This window comes from Rattus norvegicus, chromosome 3, assembly GCF_036323735.1.
Source record: "Rattus norvegicus strain BN/NHsdMcwi chromosome 3, GRCr8, whole genome shotgun sequence".
NCBI lineage: Eukaryota > Metazoa > Chordata > Mammalia > Rodentia > Muridae > Rattus > Rattus norvegicus.
This window is the reverse complement of record NC_086021.1, coordinates 132,936,771-132,950,520: the sequence shown is the minus strand read 5'-3', so window position 1 is coordinate 132,950,520 and position 13,750 is coordinate 132,936,771. Positions and strand designations below refer to the sequence as shown.

At 43.8% G+C, this 13,750-nt stretch overlaps 1 pseudogene; it reads right to left on the bottom strand.

Annotated features, from left to right (window-relative positions):
* Window positions 1–1,575: 1,575 nt before the first annotated feature.
* Window positions 1,576–2,103, bottom strand: Rpl32-ps1 (ribosomal protein L32, pseudogene 1; annotated as a pseudogene).
* Window positions 2,104–13,750: the final 11,647 nt, after the last annotated feature.

Here is a 13,750-nt window from a genome sequence, read left to right as displayed (position 1 = left end):
TTGTAAACAGGATTAAATGAAGTCAACCATAGGTCAAGAGGCAGAGCAAGCAACCAGTTGACAGGGAGTGAACACCGGAAAAAGAAACAGTCAGAGTAAGAGAAGTCAGGAGGACGGTTAGGGAAACAAACAGGAACTTAAGGGAGGGACGTTGAGTTTGAAGCCTCTTTTGAGGTGGTGTGGAGAAATTCCTTTGGGGACTTTAGCTCTGGAAGGTCTACTGGGTGCTTTCTTTGCCTCTGTGAGCTAGCAGGCTTTCACTCCAGCATCTGGCTCCCAAGTCTTCTTTGGTAAAATTGAGTAATTGAGATTTTGTTAAGAACAACGTTTGTTTGTCTTGTTTTTTTTTTTTTTTTTCTTTTGAAACCACAGCATTTAACTAGATTTGCCTCCTTGAAGCTGGGTGGGTAACCCTTATGTCTGTGGCTTCTCAGGGAGAGGTGGGGCCTTATCTGCCCGTTGTTTTTATTTTCTGAATTCATTATGTTTTTCAGACAGGATCTCATATACCCCCACGACACACAGTGGGCCTGAAAAGGATGACTTTAGATTTCTCATCCTCCTGCCTCAGCCTCTATAGTGCTGTGGTTATAGATGTGAGCCACATGCCTGATTTTGTCAGGGCCTGGGGATAGGACCCAGGGTTTCCTGCATTCTAGGCAAGCACTTTGTGAACTATTCTATATCCCCAGCTCCCTCGTTCTTCTAATTGTAGTTGAAGATCTTTTTCCTCCCTATATTGTTTTTCAAATATAAGAAACAGGCCCGATGCCTTCCCGAAACGTCTGCACATACCCACTCCAAGTCGCCCTCCTTAGGGGCAATACCCTCCTAAGTCCAGGCTTTCCGTACTGGAAGTTACTTCCCTGTTTCTAGGTTCTGTGTTGATATTTCTTTTAAAGGATACAGAACTCACCTTCTGAATTAGGAGAATTCTTTTTAACACTTCCAGGCCTGGGAGTAGCTTAGTAAGGACTTTTAAGTCATTCTTTGAATGCATTTAGTTGTGACTCTAGCACTCTATACTGACATAAATAACATGAAACTTTAAAAAAAATAGCAGTCTCAACTGTTCTTTCCACTTGAGTTATTGGACTACATCTAATTTGCCTATTCTTTTCTGTTTTGTTTCTCTAAAACCTCTGTGATCTAGCCTTGGCCTGTGTTGGTGACTTTTGTCCTTCTGAAAACCTTGCTGCGCTTCTCTCACACTGGAGTATGGTTCAAGGGGCCTCTCTTAGTCTGCTCCTTCATTTTGCTGGGTTCTTTTTCTTGTAGTTTCTGAAGAGAGTTCACATGAGAAATTGTTTGAATCTGTGCTTCTCTTGTCATGTAATAATTGCAAGGACTCCCTTTCTCTAGTCTCAGACCTCCCATCCCTCTAGAAACTTACAACCAGGGGTGGCGTCCGTCCCCATCCTATCTCCTGTATCTCTTACTGAATCGTTTATTCTCACTTAGCCTCCTTGTGTGGTCTCATATCTTATCTTCCAGATTAGCAAAGGTCATATAACTCCAAGAACGCTTCCAAGTGTTCACCGAGTGTTCTTTTTTTTTTTTTTTTTTTTTTTTTTGCAGTTTTATTTGAACACAAAACAGGCACACAAGCCATCTATTCATTCTCTTTGCTGCGTAGCCTGGCGTTGGGATTGGTGACTCTGATGGCCAGCTGTGCTGCTCTTTCTACGATGGCTTTTCGGTTCTTAGAGGACACATTGTGAGCAATGTAAGCACACAATCTCAGCACAGTAAGATTTGTTGCACATCAGCAGCACTTCCAGCTCCTTGACATTGTGGACCAGAAACTTCCGGAAGCCGCTAGGCAGCATGTGCTTGGTTTTCTTGTTACTCCCGTAACCAATGTTGGGCATCAGGATCTGGCCCTTGAATCTTCTCCTCACCCTGTTGTCGATGCCTCTGGGTTTCCGCCAGTTTCGCTTAATTTTCACATATCGGTCCGACTGGTGCCTGATGAACTTCTTGGTCCTCTTTTTGACGATCTTGGGCTTCACCAGAGGCCGAAGGGCAGCCATGATGCCGCAAAACAGATGGCAGCCACCTCGCAGGCAGCGCCGAGGAAGAAGCTCACTGAGTGTTCTAGTCAAACAAAAACCTTGCTTGGCTTATAAGAGTTACCACCAAGCTAGTATGTATCTTGCAGTATCTTTTGTTAAAGTGTAAAGGGCCAAGTGAAGAGGGGCATCAGGATTCTGAGGCGGCACACATGACAGGACATTATTAAAGACACTAGAAATTAGCGCAAAACAAACATTGGACTGAAATCCAAGCCAGTGCACTTAAGAGCTAAACATCCAGGCTGGAGAGATGGCTCAGTGGTTAAGAGCACTGACTGCTCTCCCAGAGGTTCTGAGTTCAAATCCCAGCAACCACATGGTGACTCACAACCGTCTGAAATGGGATTCAATGCCCTCTTCTGGTGTGTCTGAAGACAGCTACAGTGTACTTACATATAATAAATAAATCTTAAAAAATAAAACGAACATCCCCCCCCCCCCATCATGGTTTATTCTATTACGATGCAGCTCAGAGTCCTTTGAAACTTGAGGATCAAATGGGAGCTTTGCCATTCAACCTGGGGTCAGAGTCCATGTCTGTCTGTCCCTTTACCATTCTCTGCAGGTCTCCATGTGTCCCGGGGAGACTATGACAACTCAACACCAAGGCTGCCTCTGCCCGTGCCCTGCCTCTGCCCATGCTCTTTGGGTTGCTACGACAACAGTAGAAGATTCAGGATCCTTCATTTCAGAGTCTATTTGTCCTTTCGGAAGTGCTCCTTCCCTGGGCTGCACTCTCTAGTTTTCCTTCCAGTTCTCAGCTTCTCTTCTCAGGCGCTTTTCTGATCCTTCTTAACTTCTAGTGCTTCGAGCTGAAAATGTCTAAGAAGAGCCCGATGTAATGGAGCACACGTTAATCCCGGCTCTTGGGAGGCAGAGGCAGGCGGATCTCTGAGTTTGAGGCCAGCCTGGTCTCTACAGCCAGTTCTAGGCCAGCCTCAATCAATCAAACACACACACACACACACACACACACACACACACACACACACACACACACACACACACACACACACAATGTGTTAAGAAGAGTCTTTCTTTGTTTTTATTTCTTTCAGGTCTTCCCTGCTTTAAAATGAGTCTCCTCCTGGGCACCAGCTAATGTTTTGCCCTATTCGATGGTTTGTCACTGTCTGTACGGATGTAAGATACACTTTATCTGTTTCACCAGCTCATTGTGTCGCTGTCCAGGACTATCATGGAAACACCCTGGAGGATTTAAAACTCTGAGTTTCTTTCCAGAGTTCTAACTATTGCTTTACTCTTCCTTGTCTTCTTTTAAACTTACTAAACGTTTGTCTTGTGTTTTCTTATTATGTCTTACTGGTTTTTAATTAAAATCTGTGCTTGATTTATCAGTGTTTAAGATATGAGATTAGCCTAATTATATCTTTTTTCTGGATAACTCGGGGTCTTTATAACGCTTTGATCTTGTTAATCCTTTTCTCATTTACATGAAATTATAAGCTAGTATTTTAATCATTCTGGGTACTTAATTTTGATAAGCCTCACTCTTTCAGTACTTTGAGTAGCCATTTAAAGTGATGTCTACCTATGACAAAGCTTTATTTTGAAAACATCTTTTTGTTATTTTGTCTTTTTTTTTTCCAGAGCTGAGGACTGAACCCAGGGCCTTGCGCTTGCTAGGCAAGCACTCTGCTACTGAGCTAAACCTTATTTTCTATGAAATTGGAACATTTGATGGCCCGCATAGCCAAAGTTAATAACAGATCTTGCAGTCACTGAAATTTAAGCCTACCCTCCTGCACATCCTGCACTCAGCCTGTGTGTTAAACCTGCCTTTAAGAGAACGGCGGGACAACCAACCATACTTGCTTGGATTTCCGTTGTGACCAACGTTTACAACCTAAGCTAATGCATAGCTGAGATCTTGTTTTGTCCGCTTCCAACCCTCCCACCCTGCATGCTTTGGTAACAAATACTAAAAACAGCAAGCAGGTTGAAGGCAACTGTTGTGGTTTGCCCTGAAGTTATCTGTATTTTGATGCTAATTCCACTGCCCCAAGGACAGCTGCCTAGTCTGGAACTCAGGACTCAGGTGACTTCACCAGAACCACCTCTCCATTGAATTTGTAAAGTACAGGTGAGGGGCAGGTACAGGATAGAAGGAGGCCTGTCATTGGAGGAGAAGGAAGGATGGGCGAGAGAGAAGTTTGAAGGAAGAGGAGGAGACTAGAACAGAGAGAGAGACGGAGAGAGGGGAGAAGCCATGGCAGGTGATGTTAAGATTCTGCTCTGTGTATTTACAGGTTGTTATTAATGTTCTCAAGGGATGGATGGTACTGGGCTTTGTATGTTTAAGTGAGCAATTATATCTTATCAGTTGGGTCAAAGGTGTTGTGTGTTCTTTTATGTGAGGGTTTGAGTATAAGAAAGCGTGCAGCTGGGGTGTGTTTCCACCAAGATATCTAGCAGATATCTTGGGGCACCGAGGTGCGGACCTACCGGGGTAAAAGACAAACTTTACTCTTTTATTTATATATTTTTACAACGGGCAACCTTACAAAATGATTCTTTTCCATAAATGTTGAAGACAAAATGTGAATATGATAGCATGTGCTTGCTTGTTATCTGAGTCAGTTGGAGTCAGTGATTTAATCCCTTGTCAAACTGTTAAAGATTTCTGTAAAGTATTCCTCATTCCTCCCCTATGAGATGCCCCCTGTGCTGTTGTATAAAAGAAAGAGCAAAGTCCTTTGTTGGGGATGCAGACACACACAGACAGACAGACAGACAGACAGAGGGTAAGGTTCACAGGACAGCATCCAGTCAGGCACGGACTGAGACTCACACAGCAGACAAAGGATGACAGAGACACACGGAGAGACAAGGTACGAATTCAAATCTGCCTTCACTTGGTTAAATTACACCAAGTAGAAATGATTTTAAGTTTGTTTTCTTTCTCTCTTTCTTTTTTAACGGACACTTGGTGACTGGGAGTTTATCACAACAGGTATTGATTTCTCACTTGTCTTCCCATGTTCCAGACCTCTGGCCAGTGTCACTGTTTCTCTATCCACCGTATCCCGTGGAGAAGGCCTTTGTTGAGAAGCTTTCTCAGGTTTGGGGGCTTGAACACTCTTGCATTGCTTCTCAGTGGGAGTACATTTTCCCAGACAGTGATGCAGGAATGGAAGAGATCAGGCAGGGGAGGAAATCGCTCTGATTCTCAGTCAGCCAGCTCTACCTGAATTTAGAACGTGCCAAAAGTTGGGTGAAAGTACCTTGTTTCTCACGCCGGGGTCCATCCTCAGACGTGGATGCCGAGGATGTGCAGAAGTCACCTAGGGCTCTGACACTAACATTGAAATGTGCTCCTTTGCTTCTATTCTGGAGGCCTTTCCACCAAGGGATAAACCTGAGGCAGGCCGGGGGTGGGGGAGAAGCATGTCTTTATAAATAGATGGTTACATGGAGAGGGGAAAGGAATGGGTAATATACAGACAGATACATTTAAATAAAACACTGACCACCCAGATCAGTGTTTAAAATGTAATATTATTGCAAATTATTCTTCTAGAATTTCAGGATGCTTTAATTTTGCTAATGTATTTTTTTTAAATGTTTTGGCCCAATAAATACACCATTGTGGGATCTAGAGAGATAGCTCAGGAGATTGTTTGCCATAAAAATAAAATGAGTCTGATACTACTACCCATGTGAAAATTAGGGTATAGTGGTGTGCTCTTTTGATTCACAGCTTGGAAACTGGAGGCAGTCAGATGCCTGGGGCTCCCTGGGCAGCCAACCTAGGGTATTGGGTGAGTCCCTGGTCAATGAAAGACCTTGTCTGTCAGGAGCCATCATAGGACAAACTAATAACTAACAGGTGATCTTCCTGAGATGACTGCCTTAGATTAAAATTTACGATGGAACTCCGCTAGGCAAGGCCCATGAGAAAATTGTTTTAGGAAAGATTCCTGCTATTAATATGCTTTTCCTGTTATTATTAAACATATATGACAACCACTAGGTATTAGCCCACCCTTTTGAGCAGATTTACGAAGATCTACGCAGATGTACTGCCTTGTAGTGATGCTATATAGACAAGTATATGATTTCTTAATTCTTAATGATGACCCTATAAGATTTCCTAAAATTGTATCAGTATTTATTAAGCTCTTTTATAGTGGGACTGCTACTAGTTCCTTTTCTGATAGTCAAAACTGCAATGAGAACTCTGCCAATCTCCCAAGTGTCACCAGTTAATTGCTTCTAGATAGTAACCAGACTTTCTCCTACTCAAAGCACATTCCAAGAGGTTGTAAAACCATTAACCAAAGGTCATAAAAAGGGAACTAATGATTTACTATAGGTGCTAGGACAGAAGATAAAATATTGACTGAGTTTATATATACAGAACTTTACTGATAACTTAGTTACGGTTTTTAACTTTCAGTGAACCTGTGAAGCTATGACAGGTGATGAATGTTTAGCCCGATAAATACTCCTGATGGATATGCATGTAAACATTCTCGGTTGCAAACTTCTTATTCAATTTGTGATTTGAATTTATGTAAACTTGTGATGAACTTTTTAACATGTGATCATGTATTCTGAAAGATGTATAAGTGCTGAGGACAAAGAGAAGAGTTGGAACTGACTGAGGAGAAGTTTTTAGACAGAACATTTTTTAGACAGAACTGAACTCATGAAGAACTTACAAGTGTAGGCATAGAACTGGGGAAAAGGTATTGAGAGTAAGAGCATTATTGTGACATCAGAGCAGAAGAAGCGAGCAAGATTAGAAGAATGCAGAGTGGAATAACTTAGAAACTATGGAAAGCAATGTGCGGAATGCAGAGGAAAAGAGGAAATTAGAAGGAAGCTGCAGAGAGAGCAGAAGGAATGGGCAGGCTTCTCCGTGCCATGGGACAGAACAGGTCTTTTCTTAATAACAAGGCAGCTTATTCTTATTAAAGAGAACAAAGCTTTCTTCTTACAAACTTGGGTTTAATTCATTTAGCATTAAAAGGGTGGAAGCTTTTCCTTTCTTTATGCAATAAAGATTGGAGCTCATTTTTCCTTCAGAATGAGTGAGTTCTTTCTTTACTGGTGCTTGGTCTTTTGCTCCAAATGTATTTGTGTGTGTGTGTGTGTGTGTGTGTGTGTGTGAGTGTGTGTGTGTGAGTGTGTGTGTGTGAGATTGTGAGAATGTGTGCAAGTTGAGCCCAATTGATTTGAATGTAAATGTATGTATGCACAGGCATGAATCCGTATATGAATTTAGGTGTTTATGCATATCTGCTTATGTAAATGTTTTTCCTCTTTGAGAGTGTGAATCTCTTGGTTCAATAGAAGTTTATTGCTCCAAACTTCCCCCTAGCCTGACAAGAGGCATCTGAACAAAGGGAAAGGCTCTAGCAATTAATCCTTTACTTAATCTCCTGCTGTTTTAGGATGAGGGACTAAGTGCCAGAGACTCCAGCTGCTGGCCTCTGAGGAACACAGAAGGTGGGTCAGTAAATCAGCTACAGTAGCAGAGTAACATAGACTTAGGTAAGTAGACTTTTTACTATTATACAGCAACCCTAAATATCTCATAAGACAACGTCTTACCCTCCGCTAATGCTCTTCCCCTGCCACTGCCTCAAGAAGAACTGACAAGAAAGAAGGCTCCACTGGGGCTGGCCCCTGGCCCCTGTCTATAAAAACAATGGCTCCTGAGAAATGATATTGGATCCATTTGCCTAAAATTTTCATGAAATCATTGTTTTTAATAGCTGAGTAATACTCCATTGTGTAGATGTACCACATTTTCTGTATCCATTCTTCTGTTGAGGGACATCTAAGTTCTTTCCAGCTTCTGGCTATTATAAATAAGGCTGCTATGAACATAGTGGAGCATGGGTCCTTGTTATATGTTGGAGCATCTTTTGGGTATATGCCCAGGGTGGTATAGCTGTGTCCTCAGGTATATGTTCGATTTTCTGAGGAACCTCCAGGCTGATTTCCAGAGTGGTTGTACCAGCTTGCAATCCCACCAACAATGGAGGAGTGTTCCTCTTTCTCCACATCCTCATCCTCATCAGCATCTGCTGTCACCTGAGTTTTTGATCTTAGCATTCTGACTGATGTGAAGTAACCCAATCACAAAAGAGCACACATGGTATGCACTCACTGATAAGTGGATATTATCCCAAAAGCTCGGAATACCCAAGATACAATTTACAGACCACATGAAGCTCAAGAAGAAGAAAGACCAAAGTGTGGGTGCTTCAGTACTTCTTAGAAAATGAAACAAAATACTCACAGGAGGAAATACGGAGGCAAAGTGTGGAGCAGAGACTGAAGGAAAGGTTATCCAGAGACCACCACACATGGGGGTCCATCCCCCATGTAGTCACCAAACTCAGTCACTATTGGGGATGCCAAGAGGTGTATGCTGACAGGAGCCTGACATAGCTGTCTCCTGAGAGGCTCGGCCAGATCCTGACAAATATAAAGATGGACTCTCACAGCCAACCATTGGACTGAGAATAGGGTCCCCACTGGAGGAGTTAAAGAAAGGACTGAGGTAGCTGAGGGTGTTTGCAACCCCATAGGAAGAACAGCAATATCAACCAACCAGACACCCAGAGCTCCCAGGGACTAAACCACCAACCAAAGAGTACACATGGAGCAACCCATGTTTCCAGCCGCATATATAGCAGAGGATGGGCCTTGTCAGGCATCAATGGGAGGAGATGCCTTTGGTCCTGTGAAGGCTCAATGCCTCAGTTTAGGGGAATGCTAGGGCGGGTAAGCAGGAGGAAGTAAGTGGGTAGGTGGGTGAGCACCCTCAAGGAGGTAGGGGGAAGAAGAATGGGAGGGGGTTTCCATAGGGGAGACTTGGAAGGAGGATAATATTTCAAAAGTAGATAAAGAAAACAAAAAAAAATGAAAAAAAGAAACAAAAGAGAAATGATACTGGAGGTTGGCCTCTGGTTTACACACACACACACACACACACACACACACACACACACACACACACTCCTAGAAAAGAATGCCATTGGAAATCCTCTCAGAATGACTTGTGTCACCCAGAAGTGTGTGCAGAGACATATTTGAAAATATTTTATCAGTGTGTAAATTGGGAACCACACATGACTATGTTTATGAGTCTCTCATGAAGAACACAATGAACAGAGGCAGGATTTTAATTTCATGGAACCAGCACCAAGATCTTAAGTGTACAAATAGGAGGGGGTAGAGAGATGACTCAATGGTTAAGAGCACTGGTTGCTCTTGCAGAGGTGTGGTCAGTTCCCAGCACACACAAAAAGGCTCACAACCATCATAACACCAGTTCCAGGGGATCAGGTACCTTCCTCTGACCTTCATGGGCATCAAGGACACATGAAGTACACCTACCTAAATGCAGGCAAAACACTCATACATATAAAATAAAAATAAAAAAGAAAATGGCTCTCTAGATTGGTTAAAAAAAAATGGGCTGGCAGTTAAGTGGCTTAGAAGCTAATTCCACAGGCATTTCTTAGTGTGAAACTATTTCAACTAACTCACAGATTATTGCCTCACTGTGCTGTGGTTTGGTCGGGGTCAGAATACTTAACAAAATCTGAGTGTGACATTCTCTTGACTACACTGCGTACTCAATCTAACTTAACGAGGGCAGCCATCATGAAAAGCTGACTCTAGATCAAGCAGCTGTGTCAGGAGACACAATCTCCATAATTATAGTTCTGAGATGAGTTACTGTTATCTCACTTAGAAGCATCACTTAGCTCTTATGAAGTAAATAGGGTAAAAGGATAGCTTCCAGAGGAAAAGCACACAGGACAACCATCGGAGAGCTTGGCTAAAGCCCATAGGACCAGCCCTTAGGACCCTTTGGTTGCTCATCCTGGTAGATACGTTGCTTTGAGGAATTATTGTTAGGGACTTTTGTGGGTTCATCACACCCCAGACAGAATTTCTCCACATTTAATCACTATTACCAGCTCTACCAAACCTGCCGTGCTGAACATTTTGATAGATGCACCATCACCTTAAATATACTAGCAAGGCCAGAGTCTTTGTTCCTAGCACTAGTTTTGTGGTATAATTTTATTAATAGTTGCAGAACAGGCAGCATGCAGAATGTCTGCTGCTTTCTTAGTTAAGCTGAACAGAGATCATTAAGGTAAGGCACAAAAGTTGCTGCATCCACAATTGAGTGGGACTGAAAGGCTGGAGCTAAGCTTTCCGCCCAATGTGAGGTGAAATCAGAGCCAGAAGGGTCAGTATATGGAGGAGGGTTACATGGACTGCACAGGGACAGCCTGAGGAGCATGGCCCTTCTCCATCTTGCCTGGCCAATGGTGCTTCTTCATAGCATGCCTTCCTTTCTCATCTTTGAAGAGTATTATTGGACTGAACAATTAACTTTGCAATGTAGCTAGCTGTCTCTGTCGTCTGGTCCCTGTCAGAGAGCCATTATGTGGTTCCATCTGGCCATGGGGGCAGAATTTACTTCATCCCAGCATGCTTCATGTAACCTTTTATAGTTCACTTGCATTTACAATTTGAGTCAAAGTAAAAGGAATAATACTGCCCCTGAGCTGCTCCAACTGGGGAAGACTTCTAAACAAGAATATAAAACTTGCAACAGCCTAGGATCGAGGCTGAGGGACATGAGAACAGATGGGATCCCTCTAACCACTGTGGAGGCAGAAAAACTGAGCAATGCAATAAACTATGCCCCCTTGAGACAAATGACAGTCTGAGGGAAATCAGCCCTTGATGAAGTGGTTGGGTAGAGCCTGTAGGAAGATTTGGCCATTTCCATCTGAGGTCCCTATAAATATCAGGAGAAGGAGGGCCATGGAGGAAGAGTGCGTTTTACTGAGGAGACCAAGCAAAGCTGGGTTTGATCCTCAGTTCACCAGGCCAAAAACAACCATATTCACCTGACAGTTAAAAGGAAGTTGATTCAGCAGGAACCTTGGGACTAGGATGGCTTTAGTGGCTCTGTGGAGTCTTATGGTAGGATGTGATCTTCTTAGCAGACACGAGTGACCAAGACCAGCACTTGAATTGAGTTTGTAAAAGCAGTAAAGCGATATTTGAGAAGGGGGAAGGGGAGGTGATGGGGGGGGGAGAAGAGGAGGAGGAGAAGAAAAGGAAGGAGGAGGAAGAGGAGAAGGAAGAGGAGGAAGATGAGGAGAAGGGGAGGAGGAGGTATAAGAGGTCTCTATAGGTCACTTGTAGGCAAAATATTGCAAGATTGCAAAATCTGGGTCAAGTTGGCATTCTTAAGGGGAAAACTAACAAAACTCTGAATGTGTTAGTGAGCTTCTAGAAGGCTTTAAAGCCTGAGCAACAGTTCATAGGCAACATTAACCATAACACAGTACAAATAAGAAAGACTAGGCTTGTCCTCTAGTCAGTCACATCCCCAGATTAAGCTGTACGTACTTCTCCAGTAGGAAATAACACTGGGGGTAGAAATTAGCCACACAGCCTGGGGCCTTCACAGAAGCCAGGTGTGGGCAAGACAAGGGAGGTAACTACAGCTGCAGTGCCCACCTATACCCTAACAGACTAAGGGTTGTCACAGAAGCCAGGCATGACTGAGAGAAATGACACTAACTGCCTCCCAGAGCCTGTCTGATCCCAGGAGCCAACTCAAATGACAAGAGCAAATACAGCCCGCCCCTCCCTGTGGGTTAGGCTTAGCTGTCTGAGCCAGCCCCTCCCAGTCTCAGGGGTGGGAAATGCATAGTGGCTCCATATACAACACCAATAAGTATGCTAACATGGACAGGGAGGTGGCCAGGACTCGCCCCCCCACCCCCATGACAAACTAGACCCAATTAGCAACTGTAGAGAAAGGGAAAATTAGTCTTCTCCAGAGATGAGTCCCTTAATTATTGGTTTTCTAATACTGAGTGGTCAGCCCTAAACACACACACACACACACACACACACACACACACACACACACACACACACACACACACGGACCAGCAACAGTAAAGGAGCGATCAGAAGATTGCTGTGAATAAAGTCGTCATTTGCAGGCTCTCTAACAGGTTGTCAGGTGCTGTTAGGGCTGTGACACTGAAGAGTGTTTGTGAGAGGATGGTGTTCTATGGTAACTGGAGACCAGAAAGGTTGCAGGGGCTGAAAATTGTTCATTGTGCTAATTTAACATTTAATAATAAATCATTGGTTCTCATCCTTCCTAATGCTGAGATCCTTTGACACAGTTCCTCATGTTGTAGTGACCCCGATCATAAAATTACTTCATTACTACTGCATAACTGTGACTTTATGACTTGTACTACTGTTGTAAATCATGATATAAATATCTGATATAAAGGATAGCTGATATGCTAGAGGGGTCATGACCTACAGGTTGAGAACCACTGCTCCAACCCATAAATTCTTTAAATTTCCTTTTCTGCATCTCCTCTGTTTTTGTTTTGTTGTTTTGAGCCTGGATTTCTCGTAGCCCAGGTTGGTCTTGAACTCCCAGAGGATGACCTTGAACTCCTGGTCTTGCTGCTTCCACCTATCACTGGGATTACAGATGTGGATGGCCACACCCAGTGACCGTTAGTCTTCTATTTCCTGCATAATGAGTGTTACAGTCCTAGCAGTTTAAACTGTCTTAAATTGAAGTCAAACATCCAGCCGAGCTATCTCTTATCTAAACATAACAGGGCATTGGGGGTGGGGGTTTGCCTTCTAGAGAGAAAGCCACGCTTGCCTTCTCTGCCTTGCCTGCCTATGACTCCTTCCCTTTGTGCCCAAAGCTCTGAGCAGCAGATGGGGTTCTGTCACTGCTGCCACCTCTTTGCTGCTAGAGCCCGGATAGGCAGCGTTGGTGGTCATTCAGGGTGCCGGTTGTGGTTTGTTAGTGTTCTGCTCAAAGAAGAAACAAAAGGAAAGAAATTAGATTCAAGGATATTCTCTCTCTCTCTCTCTCTCTCTCTCTCTCTCTCTCCCCCCCCCTCTCTCCCCCTCTCTCTCTCTCCCTCTCTCTCTCTCTCTTCCTTCCCCCCCCAACCCATCCAGTGTGAGGGGGTGAAGCCAGGGGTGGGGAATCAAGGGTGGGGAAAAAGAAGCCACAGAGTCGCAGAGACCAGCTACAGGAGAGGGCTTGCCTAGCATTCATGAAGCCTAGGGTTCAACCCCAGCAGCACAGAAGCTAGAGGAGGTGGTGTAGAACTGAGATTCCAGTTCTTGGGAGGTAGATGCAGGAGGAGAAGGTCAAGGTCATTTGAATTTGACCTGAACTATATGACCCCTATCTGTCCCCAAAGCAACAGCAGCAACGATAGAACGTCCTCGAACAAACCAACCTAGGCTTCATCTGTCACTCAGTGCCTAAGGAGTGGCCCCGTTAATGAAAGGAGACTTGAACTCAGGCCTGAGAGGAGAGGGCTTTTGTTTTATAGTATAAATACTATTATACACAGTATGATTATATACATATGTATATACTATGTAGATATTATATTATATATAATATAATAGTATACAAGTGAAGAGCTTGCTGTCAGTGAGCTGGGAGACACGCCAGCTCGGTTCACACCCGGCAGCCCACAGCCAGTGAGCCACCCTAATCATGCACAAGACGCAGGCACTCTCCTCCCTTCTTGGGGCTACTCTGAAGGAACTTTCTAGCTCCAGATTGTTGGGTGATCCAGTCCTTAGCCCTC